Here is a 16,875-nt window from a genome sequence, read left to right as displayed (position 1 = left end):
CACACATCTACGTTCTTTTAGCGTTTCTTACATTACTTTCACCCATTTACAGTTTTACACATTTTCTGGAGTGCTAAAGTCATCTAAAATGAATTACACAATATTACTGTTACGAGCCGCGGCTGTGCCCAGCCGCCGCGACTCACTCACCCGCGTCCCGGCCGTCGCCATGACGACCGGGACGTCATTTCCGGCCATAACCCGGCCGTTGCCGGGGCAACCAGTAGACGCTTCAGAGCTGCGTCCCGGCAATAGGAGGAGGCCGGGCGCAGCGTTCTACAGCCTGTGGGCTAATTAATATGGGCAGATTATAGGAGGCAATTACAGGCATTAGCCTGCAACTGTGCAGGCCAGGGGCAAGCCCTGATTGGCTCTGTTAGTGACTGCTTTATTAACCTGCAGGAGTGTGTTCAATCTGTGATTGGTTCAGCTGGGTATTTAAGGCAATGAGGTCTGCTGCCTCATTGCCGGTTATAGCTCCTGTGTTCCAGTCTGCTGACCTGCTTGTTCCAGTTCCTGTATCCTGATATCTATATTTGACTTCCCGTGTATGACCCTTGGCTTTGTATTGGACTTCGCTCGTGTTTCCTGTGACCCTGATCCTTGGCTTGTTTACCCGTTCCGCTACTTTGCCTGTGACCTCTGACCTCAGCTTGTTCATCAATACTGCTACTTGCTGCCGGCCTTTGACCTCTGCGTGGACCTGACTCTTCTTGCCTGGGTTCTCCCCAGCCGGTACACACTTCACGACCCTCTGTCAGTCTGCAGCCCAGTCTGTCCCCACAATCAGGGGCTCCAGTGAACACCTGACTGGCAGAGTAGACTCCGGGTTGTGTTGTGCTGGCTGGAGGGGTTCCTAACAATTACAATCCCTAAAGCTTCAGAGGGCTTTGGCGGCCCCCAGGTCCACGGCCAGTCGTTAGATTTTCCATTCCAGCACTTCTAATTTCCCACTTCGACCACTTTCCTGTGAGATCTCAGAGCAGGATGGAAGAATAAAGCTGGAAAGCCTCATAATAATGCAGTGAAGAGGACCAAAATCTCTATATAAAAGTGCTTTATTGATGTTATTATATAAATAAGAATGTGACAACATAGAAATACATAGATGTCTTATAAAAGGTTTTAAGACATGAAATTAATTGGCATAATTGAAAGGCAGTAGGGGGATGGGGCATAAAGATAATTTGCTTTGGTCAAGCCTAAGAAATATGTATGTCTTGTTTTACTCTTGTTCCTTAACTGTTGTATGTAAATAAAAGCCCATTTATATTTTTTAGCTGGACAGGTGCATCTATGCACATCCTGTGTTGAATAAACTCTTCAGACCCCAACATGACTAAGGGAGTTTTTGCCCATCTTGCCGTTTGATCTGCCAATGAACTGTATTCAGCCCCAAACACACCCTACCACTATCCACTTTCCCGCCCTCTCAAGGACCTCCACTCTTCCAGAGTTACTGAGTGTATGAAGAGTATGTTGATGACTTACAGTGGGAATACAAGAAGTACAGGGGTTATGGAAATATTTCTTCCACTGTCAGCTGCCGGCACACTAATCAGCCACTGAAGGGGGAAGGATGAGGATTGCATGAGAGCAGGCATCAGAGAAGAAGAGGAAATAGGCTGCAATTTGGAGTTGAGGTAAGAACCTTGTATCTCTTACCACTAAATTATGTCTGCCTGAGATAAGATTCTCATAAAACTTCACAAGAGGAATGACTGCAAACATGACTTGACCTGTGGAAATAATCACAAACTTTATATAGAAAATATAATTATTTTTGTCTACTGAGAAATGTGTTCTAAATCCAAAATAAGTGAAGAGGTCTTGTGCATTTTGTCAGTATTACAAATTACAAAAAGGGATATTGTGAGTACAATAACATTCAATTCCTTTCCAAATATTTTTGCATGATGTGGATAGAAGAATTGGCAAATTAAAAACCATTCATGTTTCTCTGCCAAGCAAAGTTCAGCAGCTTACCGAGCCTTTTGGCTACAGACATGCATGGTTGGCCAGTGGATGTCATGTGCACATGCTGCTCCTGAGATTTTTCTTTTCCCAACAGTTCAATTAATAGCAAGATTGATTCCATCTAATGACAGGAGGGAGCCTCACTTAGGTAAAGCATGGTGGAGTGGTCATGATGTGTCATAGATGTTCAAAGTCGTTTTTTGAGCTAGTGGTTAAGCAGCAGGATCCTGCCGAGAGCATCATTATAATTCCTATGCTAATTAAAACAACAGATGTTGTAATTAAAAGATTCCAGTACTTAAAGTGCCAATAATGGATAGTAACGACAGGCCTTGAATGTTAATACAAAAGGATTATCCCCTTCATTTTAAGTTTATCGCTGGACTCTGTTTACAACTGGCAAAAAGTTAAGGATGCCAACCTCTGAAATTTCTGCTGTCACAGGAGGTAACAAAAATAATTCTTTATATTGTATATTAAAATAATGCCCAGAATATAAACAAAATGTGTTAGTGCCTATAGCAAATTCAAACTCATTTTACTATGTCAAATTAGAAAGTGAAAGCAAACGTGTTTGGTTACTATAAATAACATCACCTTTTTTGTACACTAGTTTGCATAAATGTCTCCGCAATATTATAGGCCAGAGTTTCACAGGCTCATGCTTTGAGGTTGTATACATCTTTCCCACTGCACAATATTGGCCTTATGCCGAGTGAGTACTACCCAGTTAGCATAGCTATCTTGCGTGAATTCACTCTATGCATGCCCACAATAGTGGATGCATGCCTATGCGTCAATGAAGATTTGCGTGATTCTGGCATTTACTCCAGTCTGCACTAACGAACCGCTTGTGATTGGCTGTTTGATAGTGCACCACTGGTGCTGATTGATGCTTTCCTCTCCACTCGGGCATATATGATGCTTTTTTTGTGTATGTTTTTTCATATACAAAATGATAAGTTGTTTCTGTTGTATATTGGAGAGGTTTTTGAAGTTACTTTAATGCATAATATCAAATTTGTTTGTTGCACATAAAATAAATGGTTAAAAACACACTCGTGTATGTGAGGTATGCTTGACGTAACGCAGGTGCATATGCTACTGGTGCCGACCAGCATGCATCTTAAATAGTTCCCTCTTTGCATATATCAGCAATTGCGGCTTCTTTAGCAAATGTAATTTGCGCCTGCATTTCAGCCCCTATCTGAGTTATCTGTTTTGAAGCAAAGCAGTGTGCATTCTTTCTCCTTATTTAACTATTATTGTTAGTGGATTATACATAGGGCAGAATTCATTCCTTAAAATGAGCAAAATAGTAAATCCAATGAGTAGCAAAACTGAGCTGCATCAGAAATGGAAAGTGTTGGCAACATCTCATTTAACCAGCATGTAGTAAAGAAAGAACTATATTTCATCTGAGCGGTAGAGATATCCCGATACAGAGTGATATGCGATGCTTTGTTAAGTAAATATGAGATCTGACTGTATATTAATTAAATTTATCCCCACAAGATTCCAGAGAAAAATATAATTGTGAAGTTATTAACTTATTTACCATATGTGACCGGATGGACCGCCTATGCCACCCTGTCTGTTGTTGATGGGAATCGGCTGGGCTTACTTTGCCACCGTTCCCTTTCGTTATACCAAATGTGCCCTCTTGCTGCAGTAGGAGTGGCTTATAATGCTACCACCACTTAGCTCCTTTATGGCTCTGAGAACCACGTTCCTTCTGGGTAACTGTCACTGCTAGTGTACTCCTCTGCTGGTACACTTGGGCTGGTAACTCCGGACCTCTTACTATAGATCCGTGTTGCTGTGCATGGATCCTGCCTTGCCTATCACACTGACCAGAGCTGCAGGTAGCAGGCAGAGCAGTGGTACTAGAAAAGCTTGGGTCCAAACCTCAGACAGCCAAAGAACTGATTAGATTTTGGGTCTAATCTGTAGATCACAGGAATACAGCAATATTGAAAATGTTTTCAAGCAGGTTTTGAAGCAAGATGTTTATTTGCTCACACTGGTTAGTGGTACCAGTAATCAGTTCAGATAAAAATCAGAAGAATGCATTACATGCTCACACAGCTCACCTTTTATACAGTTCTGACAAAACTCCTAGCAGAGGTAAGCCAGCCCCTTGGACCTAGCCGGCTCCAACCTGTCTATCTCAGATCTCAGGATGTAATCTAGTTTTGCATCTAACACAATTTGACTTCCACATCCCCCTGATTTCTTCAGATGTTCTGCCTTTACTGTGTAGAATTCCTGTCTATCTAACAGGACCTTAACACATCAAAAGATCTAATTAACATGGGGCCTTTCATCAGACCGTTCAGAATACATATTCACACAGAGCAACAAAAACAAGCTAGTTTCCCACATCACAATACACAAGAGGCTTTGTAAACAAAGGCTCATTGTATCAGATATATACATAAAAAATAGGCATATCCTATAGTAAGGTTAAACAAGAGACAAATTTCTTCCCCTGGTCTCAGAAATAACGATTTCCTATCTCACAATAAACACAATATCAAAAATAAGTGCACATGCAATTATATAAATAAGTGCCCTGTGCTATTTGCTTTAAATAAATTTATACCAAAAGTTATTTAATAGTGATCCAGTCACACCATATATTAATATTCTTCTAAGGGCAATATCGGAAGGGATTAAAAACCACAAGAACCGCTTCATGAGGTCTTCACCTATAGCATCCCCCTTTCCAAGGAAGATAAGGGGCCTGATTCAGTAGGGGGCATATCATATGCAAAATCACTCTATGCATGCCCAGAACCAAGAGATACGGGTGAGAAACAGAGAGATACGGTGGTGTAAACAAGCAATGTCTCTGCATAAATAAGCATAAGGTGCACTTATGACAGCATATGATTTCAGGGAGTGAACTGAGTGGGGAAGGGGCATTTTGCCATATTCGCTGCACAATAGGGGATTGCCAGACTCAAGCACATGCAACCACGGCTGTATCAATCACTATGGCCGCAAGAGTAACTGTTGCTTCTGTCATATCTCTTGGACCGGCTCTGGGGCTAGTCTAAGTCCTGATCAGTAATGATAACAGTCTCGTATGCATGCTGTAAGATGAGTTTGCAATTACGAGCAACTGTAAAAATAATTTGTATGTCCAGGAGACATTAACAACATTCTAATAAATGTATTTCATGATAAAAAAAAACAAAAAATTACTTTAACATTAATATCTTTATTATTATACCATGTGACATTAATTTAATGGAGGCCCAGGAGGAGGCCCATGAGGAAGAGGGTTAGGAGCAGGCCTGGGAGGAGGCCAGTGAGGAGGAGGGCCAGGAGCAGGCCCAGGAGGAGGCCAATGAAGAGTAGTGCCAGAAGCATGCACAGCAGGAGACCAATAAGGAGGAGGGCTAGGAGCAGGCCCAGCAGGAGTCCAATGAGGAGGAGGGCTAGGAGCATGCCCAGCAGGAGGCCAATGAGGAGGAGGGCTAGGAGCAGCCCCAGCAGGAGGCCAATGAGGAGGAGGGCTAGGAGCAGCCCCAGCAGGAGGCCAATGAGGAGGAGGGATAGGAGCATGCCCAGCAGAAGGAGGCTGTTGAATGTAAGTATCTTGAGGAAATAATGTTGGAAATTTTGAGAGGGTTTGGAGAGGCAGCATTAAAGTGTAATTATCAGAAAGCCTTGATTACACACATGGAATTTACCTAGACATAAGCAACATTTGTCATTCCATCTGTTTCTGACATGATGGGCCTAATACGTGTTTGTTCGCAATTAATTGACCCCCTCCACACCGGGCCACCCCACAAATATATATATCCATATATCTGCATGTGCCACTAATAAGCATTAGCCCTCTGGCTACTACTGTGTTTAGCATAACTTGTATCTTTGCAGAGAGTTTCAAGTTATTATTATTATTATTATTATTATTATTATTATTATTATTATCCTTTATTTGTTAGGCTCCACAAGAGTTCCGCAGTGCCGTACAATGCACAAACAGTAGACAGTACAGGGTATTACATTACTGAACAGTAAACAAAAAAATACTGACACTTCAGGAGCTCCAAGCAGGCTAATGCGGTAGAGATGGAGCAGAAGAGCTGGTAAGGACACAAGAGGGAGGAGGGCCCTGCTCAATGAGCTTACATCCTAAGGGAGGGTGAACAAAACACAGGTACAGAGGGAGTGAGTTGGCGTATAAAGGAGGGGAGGCGGGGTTAGGTGGAAGGTGGGTAGGCTTTGAGGAACAGGTGGGTTTTTAGTGCCCGTTTAAAGGAGCTAAGAGTGGGAGAGAGACGGATGGAGCGAGGCAGGTCATTCCAGTGAAGGGGGGCAGCGCGGGAGAAGTCTTGGATTCTGGAGTGGGAAGAGGTAATCAGAGTGGAGGAGAGGCGACGGTCATTGGCCGAGCGCAGAGAGCGGGCAGGAGTGTGAATGGAGAGGTCAGTGATATAGGGGCAGTGGACTGGGAGAGCGCCTTGTACGTTGTGGTCAGGAGTTTGAAAAGGATTCTGTAGGGTATGGGGAGCCAGTGTAGGGCAAGGCAGAGAGGGGATGCGGAGGAGGAGTGGCGAGATAGGAAGATGAGTCTAGCAGCCGCATTAAGAATAGAGCGGAGGGGGGCGAGATGGGAGAGGGGGAGGCCGGAGAGGAGGAGGTTGCAGTAGTCCAGGCGGGAGATAATGAGTGCACGGATGATAGATTTGGTGGCATCCTGAGAGAGGAAAGGTCGGATGCGGACAATGTTGCGAAGTTGGAAGCGACAGGCTTGGGCAAGGGATTGAATGTGGGGGGTGAAGGAGAGAGAAGAGCCGAAGGTAACGCCTAGGCAGCGAAGTTGGGTGATAGAAGAAATAGAGGTGTTATTAACAGTGATAGAGAGGTCGTGGTGGGAGGGGAGTCTGGGGGGAGGAAAGATCTTGAGAAAAATCTTGAGAAATCGCGAGGACATCCAGGAGAAGATGGCAGAGAGGCAGTTGGATAAATGAGAGAGAAGGAAGGGGAAGAGGTCAGACGAGGAGAGTTGAAAGTTATGTAACACTTCACACCTCTGCAGAGTCCAGCAAATGTGTATACTAAGTACACCCATAGAAGTAATGTATGTTAGCAAAATGACTGAAGCTTGCTAATCTAATTATTTTCCTTTTACAGCACAAGAAGATCACCATATTGGCCACCCCGATTCCTTCCCTGCCTTATCTTATTTCAGAAAACAAAAAAATATCTAAAGAAAACCCACAAAAAACATTATCAAAAATATTACAATAAATTATTGTATGGGTTGACCCTGATTACCAGCACTAGACTTTGCATAGGTTCCCCCTGCCATAATGGCAACCAACCCTAGAATAGTGAGTATTGGGTTACATTGCCTACGAAGATGCCCCCCCTCACTTGCTTAGCCATAACCATCCCTTTGTGGGGAAATAATATTATTATTAATAATAATAATAAGAAGAATAATAATACATGAAAGTATTTTGTCCCTGATGTGTTACAGGTCCCAGGATGCCCAGGGTGCCATTAAGCAGCACTAGTACTACAATCACAAGCATACTCTATGGCTGCAAGGCCATGCTGGGACATATAGTGCCCCAAAGAAACATGTAAATACAGCACAGACAGAAGTGTAAACATTATTTCAATTGCCATAAATGACACATGCATTATTGGTCACCTACATGAAGGGGCTGTCATCTGAAAAACATTGATTCAATTAAAACAAAACCCTAGTAGAATTAGCTCCCCTGCAAAGTAAGCTTTTTGTAAATACATTATTTACATTATTTAAATTGTATATTAATATACATTATTATACATTTAAATTAATAAATACAAAAAGAAATAGTTGTATTGAGTTGCGTTGAGTTCAGTCTAGTTGTGTTCCGTTTATTTTTTAATAATAGCATTGAGTTTACTTTGCAATAGAGTTTGTAAGTAAATACAACATTTTGTATATATGCTGAAAAAAACAAAACCTTAAATAAGATAAATAATGTTGTACACCAATGTTGTATTTACCTAACAACTCTACTGCACAGTAAACGCAAAGCTACTTATTATAAAATAAACTTAACTCATCTCAACTCTGCAAAACTATTTTTTAATAATACCAATCCATATCGTGCGCACACGTATGTCGCACACCTGGAAGTGGCTCAATTCTCTGATCGGATGCAGGAGTGTGCCGTGTCACTTTTACGTGACATATGCAGTTTACGGACGAATTCATATCATGAGACCCGTTCCTTGATAAATTCGGGAGTGCGCAGCTTATAAACACTTGCCTAGAATACAGGATGGAAGTTGCGTTCAGAATGAATTAGGCCAAATATGTTCCAAAAGAACTCGGTTGCCCAAAGTCTTATTTCGTGGTAGTAGCAGTTTATAAAACACAATTTTTCCAAGACAGGATACAGACTGAGGTAGCAAGCTGTGGTCGAAGTAGCAGGATAGTGTCCAAGGTACAAGTCTAAGGTAGGGCAGGCTGCATACTAAAGGTCAAAAGGTAAGCTGAGGCAGGGCTGACTGTGATCAATAGGATAACCCATATAGCTGGCTGAGAGGTCAGGGCTTGAAGAGATCTGGGCAAAATCTGGTTAGCAGGCCAAGGTCATGGCAGGAAAAACCTAACAGTAGATCTAGAAACAGACAATGGACAGGGGCAAGAGAGAACAGCGAAATCCAATTTACAATCCAAGTCACAATAAGAAGTAAAATCAAGTCAGAATTTCAAACAGTGCACTAGCTATAACTGACATAGGTGATAGACAGGAAATAGTTTAAGTACAAAGAAGGACCTATGGGAGGAGTCCAGCATGATTCGCTGCACAAGAGCAGCAGACTCTAAATGAATGGATTAGCTAAGCAGCTGCTGCTGCCTAGCAACCGGCTAGACGCTGGCAGTGAGGAGAGAAGAGATACTGGTTGCCGTTGCTTGGCAACCAGCTCGGAATGAAGCTGCTCTCATTGCTGCCTGATTGATCTTAGATTCCAGTTGTTGTAAATAGCTAACCGGTTCAGCAGACAGTGGCGCCCGCCACTCATTCTGACAGTGTCTTAATTTATTTAGTAAACTTAGCATAATTTTTCATCATATATGTTTTGCACATGCGTCACTAACTTCTTATTACTTATGTATGCAAAGATGGTTGCTTTTTATTTATGTAAATTGATATTTATATATAAATACTCTTCATAGAGATTTTGATACTGCTTTTGTCTATTGTTTCTTTATCTAATAGAGAGAGCCTATAGAGGGTCTGATTCATGTTCGGACTTATGTTTGTTTGAGTAGCATATTGTGCATGAAATAGCTCTGTGCATACCCAGAAACGGAGATTACGCCAATGAAAGCAATTGCTTGCAATTCATCTCCACACATAACTGATACAAAAGTAATCGACTTGAAAGTCGGAACAGGGGACGGAAAAGACAACTGCTGGGAGGAGGTTGTAAAACAGTACATTTTGCTTTTATACTAGTGGTCAAAGTGGGAGGATATATGGTGGAATGCCATAACGTCATTTCTCCTCCTGCCTTAATTGTGAAACTATGAAATTCCATTCACTTACATGTTTCATACTGCCCTTTCTAAATTTACATTTCAACCACGTTTTTTAAATTATTTTTTAATTATTTTATTTCTTTCAATCTACTCTATCAGATACCAATTGAGCAGAATGTATTGTCATGAAAAGTGCATGAAAAATTTTCTGTAATGAACTTGAAAGTCTCAAGCTAATCACAGCTAAGTTTATTTGACCTTTCACTAAGCCGCCTAGTGGTTGATAACATCTACATTTAACACTATTTCACTTACCAAGAGTTACCTTACCAATATAAAATAAAGACTCAAGACACTTGTTTGGCGAAAGAAAGGTCACAAATTTTATTGAAAATCAAATTTAATCTAAATGGTGGCAAATACAAACAAGACCAATCAGCCTTCATCTATATTCATAAACTGCAAACTTTTTGAACTAAGCTGAGACCTGCCCGACCAAGCAGAGCCCCATAACTCCCTAAAGGGTAGTCTAGCTAAATGAAAATCTCTGTTAGGGGAGAGTACCCAACACGCCACACGAAAGTGTCATTACGGCCACTGATTGGTCTGCTTTCAACCACAGCTAGTTTCCCCCACCCCAGGAACCTAAGCCTGCCACCAAAGTGACCTCTCAAAGCCCAACAAGAGAATGAAAAATCTGCTCCACAATATAAGCGACACCAACTTCACACAAGTGTGAGTCAGGCTATCAACACCTCTCCAATTTATTCTGGGAATAATGTCGGTCCAAATTAAATGGAATGAGGGCCATCGGGATTTAATGACCTTCACATCTGATTGGGCAATGAGGTCTAGCTCCTTCAACTATTTCCAAATCTTTCCCTCCCAAGTGAATAACTAAGTTCCTGAATGCCCAAATTTAGTCTCGCTATCAAAGAAGATACCTAACAGTGAAGCCCACAGAGCCCTCAACCATCGATAAAATTAACATGGGGAAATATAGTCGAGCTGCAACCGGGACCTCTTCTACTGGCCCCAAATATAATTGGACGGCCAACAAGCCAAACCATCTTGACAACCTGCCGTGGACCTGTAATATGGAGGTAGAGTAAACGTGAGTCAACAGCCAAAGAAAATATATGAAAAGACAAATAAAACAACACAGCCAAATTAGCCAAAATGTGCGCATGCATAGGATGACCCATATGAAGGTAAAACCGAAAACTTTGATTCCACCAGCCAGTCAAGCACCCATTAAAGTAGAGGAGAAAATTAGGAAAATCCCTCCATGCCTCCTTTGAACAAGACAAGCGACTCATGTCGGATCAACCTTGCTTGGACCATGCAAACTAGACTTAAAACACTACAGCTATTGTATTTTTTGAAACACCTTGACTTCCGTCTACCCAAAGACATGATATTCTGCACAGAACAACCTTTTGAAGCTGTTAATGTAGCCGTACCAATTCTAAAAGAATGAGTCCCATAATCTGCCACGTACAAACCAAGCCTAGTTACCCAATTCTTAAAAACACGATTAAAACTGAAACCTTGTTAAAGGAGAGCCATAACGGAGTCTAAGCCAATTATCGCCAGGAGCTTGTCTCATATCCCGATACAACAAAACCAAATGCACAAGGCAAACGGTATAGTCCACATTGCACTGTAAAGTGATTCAGCAATCTTTAGCATGCAGGTCAGTCTTAGATCTGTGGATCTAACAAACTATGCTATCATCCCTGAAAATCACATTGTTATGACGCATACCAGAACAACTTGCCAACTTAGAGGACCCAACAAACACACTGACCCATAGCAGCTTTAGAATTGCCCAAAGAAAAACCTTACTATACAAAAGACAGAATTCTCTGTTCTTCCGTCTTACCTCTAACTTCACTTGATGATTAAAAAAACTTCCCAAGATGACTAGGCCTCCCTATATTTCTTTAAGGTAAACAGGGCTATCGCATGCGCAGAAACCTGCGTGACAGACTCTCCAAGCTTACCAGGATCATGGCAAGCGAGGGAAACAAGGATGACAGTTTGCGTAGAGTCCACTGACTGGACTTGCTGCATGGAAATGGTGGAAGGACCCCAGATAGCCTCAATGAGGTGCTGTTGGGGGACCAGGGGTATCTGGGGGCACAGCATATTTAGGTGAGGGGGGACTAATTATGACAGGGATAAAGGCAGCCAAAGGGGGGAATTAAAAAGGAAAACAAAAATAAAAAGACGTAAAGTAGAAGTAAAAGTTGGTATAAAACTAAGTGAAAAAGAAAATTAAAAGTTAAAAACTACGAACAAAGTAATGAAGAAATCAGGGGAAAAAGGAAAAGAAAAGAGAAAGATCACAAAAGAGAAAAGAGAAATAAAATAGGGACAGACTTGAAGAATGAAATATTGAGTGAAAATATGAAGGAAAATAGTCACAGTGCAATTATTATTAGCAATACTCACCAACAGGTCAATCAGGCTATACTCACCAGGGACTTTCCAGAAGACAAGAGAAATCCAACTGTCACTTACTACCCTTATAAGCCTTCCCTAGCATAGCCCCTCCTTAAGCCCTAAACCCTTAATGTTAAGTTAACTCTTGTTAAGAACAATACTTTTTCTTCTATATAAACAGCCTCTACATTTCTGCTACTTCGAGCCAATTCTAACCTCTGTTATATAAGAATACATAGATCCTCCCTTAGGAGGGACATAGATACGCATGTAAGGGCATTTATCCGGTAGAAATTTGCACATCACAATACAATAAAATGTGAATTTGCGCATCTATTTTGAGCTGCACAGATCTACTACTTATTTTTCAAGAGGTGGATCAGGGGAATTCATGCAGTACAATGGGGGCATGGACATGCTAGCTAGTCAGACATCCCTGAGCTGCACATATTTATGTAAAGAGTTATGTGACCTTTTCTGCACCTAGACAAAGTAGGTATACTAGGTATACTAGTGCCTGAGACTCAGTTATGAGCAAAGCAAACAAAGGAGCAAATTTGCACCTTGGTAAAACCATGTTGCAGTGGCTGGGGAGGTAAATTTTAAATGTGGACACAAATTTATAGTTGGGTTAGGGCATGTTCTAGATCAACTTAAATTTCAGTGTAAAAATAAAGCTATTAAGTATTTAAGTGCTACATGAACAACCAGCCAGTATTTTCCTTGTGTGCTTTGCTCCTACCTCAGAATCAAAGCAATTTACCAGCTTAATCTTTGGCAATAAGGCACTGCTGTAATAATTCTGCTCCATCTGTATTTATATTACACCATAGTTATCATCTTTCCTTTTTTGGATGATCAGAGTGTCTTTTCGGCCACGTCCCTGTGACATGATTGTGTAATTTCACTGCAAGGGGTTGGGTGAAATTGACATTATTTATGACAAATTACTTCATGGATACCCACACCTCACCTTTTCACTAGGAAGTGGGCAAAATGCAGGAGAATGGCCTGCTCTCTCAGGAGTCTGGGAGACCTACCGGAATTCTAGAGTCTTCTGGACATTTAAACACAATGTAAAATGTATTGGTGTTTCAATTTTAAAGCATTACACAATTTATATGCCATTTTCAAAATGGAAAAAAAAATCAGATCTATCTATGGTTTGCCCTCTGGTAAATAAAACTATGGTAGTAAAATAGAATGGGAACTTAGGCCTCAACTATTAAACTGTGTTTACCACTATGCCTATTCATATATACCATATGCATTTGCATAGAGTGTTGAATGAATCTTTATATTAGTAGTATGTGCCTCATTTCACCTTCATTTATCGTATATACTGTGCATATTGTATGTAAAAACTGTTTCTGGCAGGAAGTGTTATAGCTGTGAAGACACAGTAGTAAAATAAAAATGCTGCCAAACACCATAACAAAACTATTCCAGCAGCTTCACACAGCTTATGCTTCATTTGCTTCGATGATGAAGCAAATGTAGCTTCAACTGTGGGATGCCAGAGAGCGTGACTTGCGAAACCTCATTTGAACAATTCAGGAGCAAGACAGCTTGCACCATGGAAATAAAATAACCTAAAATAAATAAAACTAAATAGCGCAGTCATCAACTCTATTACCCCATAAATCTATAGCCGTCAAAATAAACTTCAGAGCTGTCAGGCATCACCACTTCAGGTAGATTTCTATTTAACTGGTCATTTCTCTAATAATTGGTTTTTAAATGGGACAGCTCCCATGAAAATAAGTTTGACATCATTTACCTTCTAAAAGTTTACCCAGCCACCATTGCTCCTTTGTCATATTCATTCTGAAAGCAACCAAAGCATGGCTGTCTGTGTAGCCATTATGTTTGCTGCAGATATTATTCAAGATCTACATTCATTCTTAGAGAAGATTTACAAACTTATTATTATACTTGTGTCCTGCTTGATAAAATGCATTGAAGTAATGTAATTGTAAACTAAATTGTTCTTTGCATATACAGCTAGGTTCTTTTCGACTACATGATAGAGTCTCTATTACCAGATGTCATGGTGTATTTGGTGAAATAAACAATCCAAATGTATGTATGTTCTTAAACATAATTTAAGAACATACATAATTGTGTTTTTCTGACTTTTTTACCTCCTGGGTCCAAAATTGGAAGTGTTGAAGCGCAACTGCCTCTGAGTCACTGGAGTAGAGGATGGAACTGCCTCTAAAGCAGGTGTTACAGCCCCTGGCTCTACATACCCAGGCTTTCCGGGAAACACTAGTTGTAACAGGACCTGGTGGAACGGACCTCTGTTGTGCAAAGCTAGATGCCATAGTAGCACAATACCCCTCAAATGTTTGTTAAGACACTCATTCATCTCTTTTAAATGGGAACACATTTAATTGAATATAGTTTGTACATGGCTGCTGCTGGTTGCCTTCATGTCCAGCAACATCTTCTGACCGTCAATGACATTTTGGTTCTAAGGAGATGGTAATATTGCACTTTATTGAGGTTCTTCATCTCCTTCCACATCCTCACCAACACTCTGTATTACTTTTCTATGGGGAATGAATGAGAAAATATCTTGCCATTGTTTCTTGTAAAAACTATTATTACCTCTTAATAATGTGGACGTTACTCCTATATTTATTTTTTCTGATATGCTTTATTAATTACTGTCATGATTGATATATAATCCCAATTTCAATGTAGCATCTGGATCTAAAACTCTACTCTGACCTCCGCTATGTGTGGAGTCCTGTGACCCGAATGCTGCAGGACCCTGCTGTGGCGTATAAAACTCATACAGTTGCTCCACATATTTGATGTTTATGTAAATGAACCTAGCGCAATTGGCTATTCTCACAGTGATGTATCAGTATTTGCCATTGTTACAATTGAACTTGATTATGAGACATGTATATGTATATGTGTGGCATTTGGAGTTTGTCAGAATTTGTGGGGTTTTGTTTGTCCACCTACCCCTTGAGAATTGACCACAAGTTCTCAATGGGATTAAGGTCTGGGGAGCTTCCTGGCCATGAACCCAAAATGTTTATGTTTTGATCCCCGAGACACTTAGTTATCACTTTTGCCTTATGGCAAGGTGCTCCATTATGCTGGAAAAGGCATTGTTCATCACCAAACTGTTCTTGGATGATTGGGAGAAGTTGCTCTTGGAGGATGTTTTGGTACCATTCTTTACTCATGGCTGTGTTCTTAGACAAAATTGTGAGTGAGCCCATTCCCTTGACTGAGAAGCAACGTCACAGATTAATGGTCTCGGGGTGCTTTACTGTTGGCATGACACAGGATGGTAGCGCTCACCTTCACCTTCAAGCACCACCCTCCTTTTAAAGCTTCCAGTCTGTTATTCTAACTCAATCAGCATGACAAAGTGATCTCCAGCCTTGTCCTCGTTAATACTCTCACCTGTGTTAATGAGAGAATCACTGACCTGATGTCAGCTGGTCCTTTTGTGGCAGGGCTGAAATGTAGTGGAAATGTTGTTTTTGGGATAAAGTTCATTGTTATGGCAAAGAGGGACTTTGAAATTAAGGAGACCAGTGAGGAAGCCACAGGAGGAAACAAGGAAGGAACCAGAGGAGGAGGCCCAGGAGGAACCACAGGAATAGTGAGGCCCATTCTCCTAAAGACTAATCTAAGTATCTTGATTTAATAATATGATAGCATATTTTAGTGTGTTGTTTCTGTAGAAAAGTATAGGCCTCATAACTTTTTGGTGGGGAATCCCGTAGTAAGTGGCCATAACTACAACTGCATGTTTCTCCAAAAAGCAGTCATCTGGCTAGTACTGTGTTAACAATCTGATTAATCTTTTTTGGTTTATATATATTAAGAGAGAGAGAGAAGTGAGAAATGTGGGACCAGACTACATCCATAGAACAAAATTATATTTCTAACATGTAATAATGTTGCGATGTAGTGATGTTTAAATACAGTATATTTTTATATTTTTTGCTGCTGAACTATCTTATGAAGAGGCAGAGGAGGGGACCTCCCTACCAGTTTTGTTGAATAAAATAAACCAAAACTTAAGTGAAATTGTGGAAAAAAACAAAAAACTAAAAAAAAAATAATAAAATAAAAAATAAAATTATAGTTGATTATATTACTTTATTTTATTTTTATTTGTTAATTTCTTTAATTTTGCTTTCTTTGTTGTTTTTTGCTATTTTATGAAATTTATAGTCCAAAATCAAAAAATGTGTATTTTTTTTGTAGAAATTTTCATTTTTATAAATGTGACTTATTTGATGGTGAATGCTGACATAAGGGGGTGATTGTTAGCATATAATAGTGAATTACTATTTAGTTTATGCAATCAACGGGTTAATTTTAGTTAATTTTCAGAAGGTAGCACTGTTTCATGACCAATCAGGGTGATTATGGTAATGCACATAGGTGTGTTCTGATGTGAAGCAGTATTAAATACACATGTAGAAAAGCATAATTGCTCAAAAACAAACAGGTTTGCACATCTATGCTTACAGTGGAATTACAAAACCTAACTATCGTATTTACAGAATGTATCTTAAGAAACGTGTGGCTTTTTAAATATGCAACTTATGTGCAAGTTGTAGTAGCTTACATCCTAAAGTGAAACAACTTGCATCTTTAAGTGAACTGTGAGTTTGAAACAGAATCAGGTGACTATTCTCTATCTGTCTACAGTATATCTATCTGAGTGTGAGTCTGTTTGTGTTTGTATCTGTGTTGTGCATTCTTGCTACGTGTTAAAAACTATATGTGAAGAGAAACTAGGAGGAGGGGCCAAGTCTATTGTAATCAGTTGTCTGAGATTCTATATAAATAGGCAAAAGACTCATTGGAGCTTGCTCATTGTAGTAGCTTACATCCTAAAGTGAACTGTGAGTTTGAAACACAATCAGGTGAGTTAGAATACAGAAACAGGTGCATAT

Source organism: Mixophyes fleayi, chromosome 2, assembly GCF_038048845.1.
Source record: "Mixophyes fleayi isolate aMixFle1 chromosome 2, aMixFle1.hap1, whole genome shotgun sequence".
Classification (NCBI taxonomy): domain Eukaryota; kingdom Metazoa; phylum Chordata; class Amphibia; order Anura; family Limnodynastidae; genus Mixophyes; species Mixophyes fleayi.
This window is presented reverse-complemented; position numbering follows the sequence as displayed.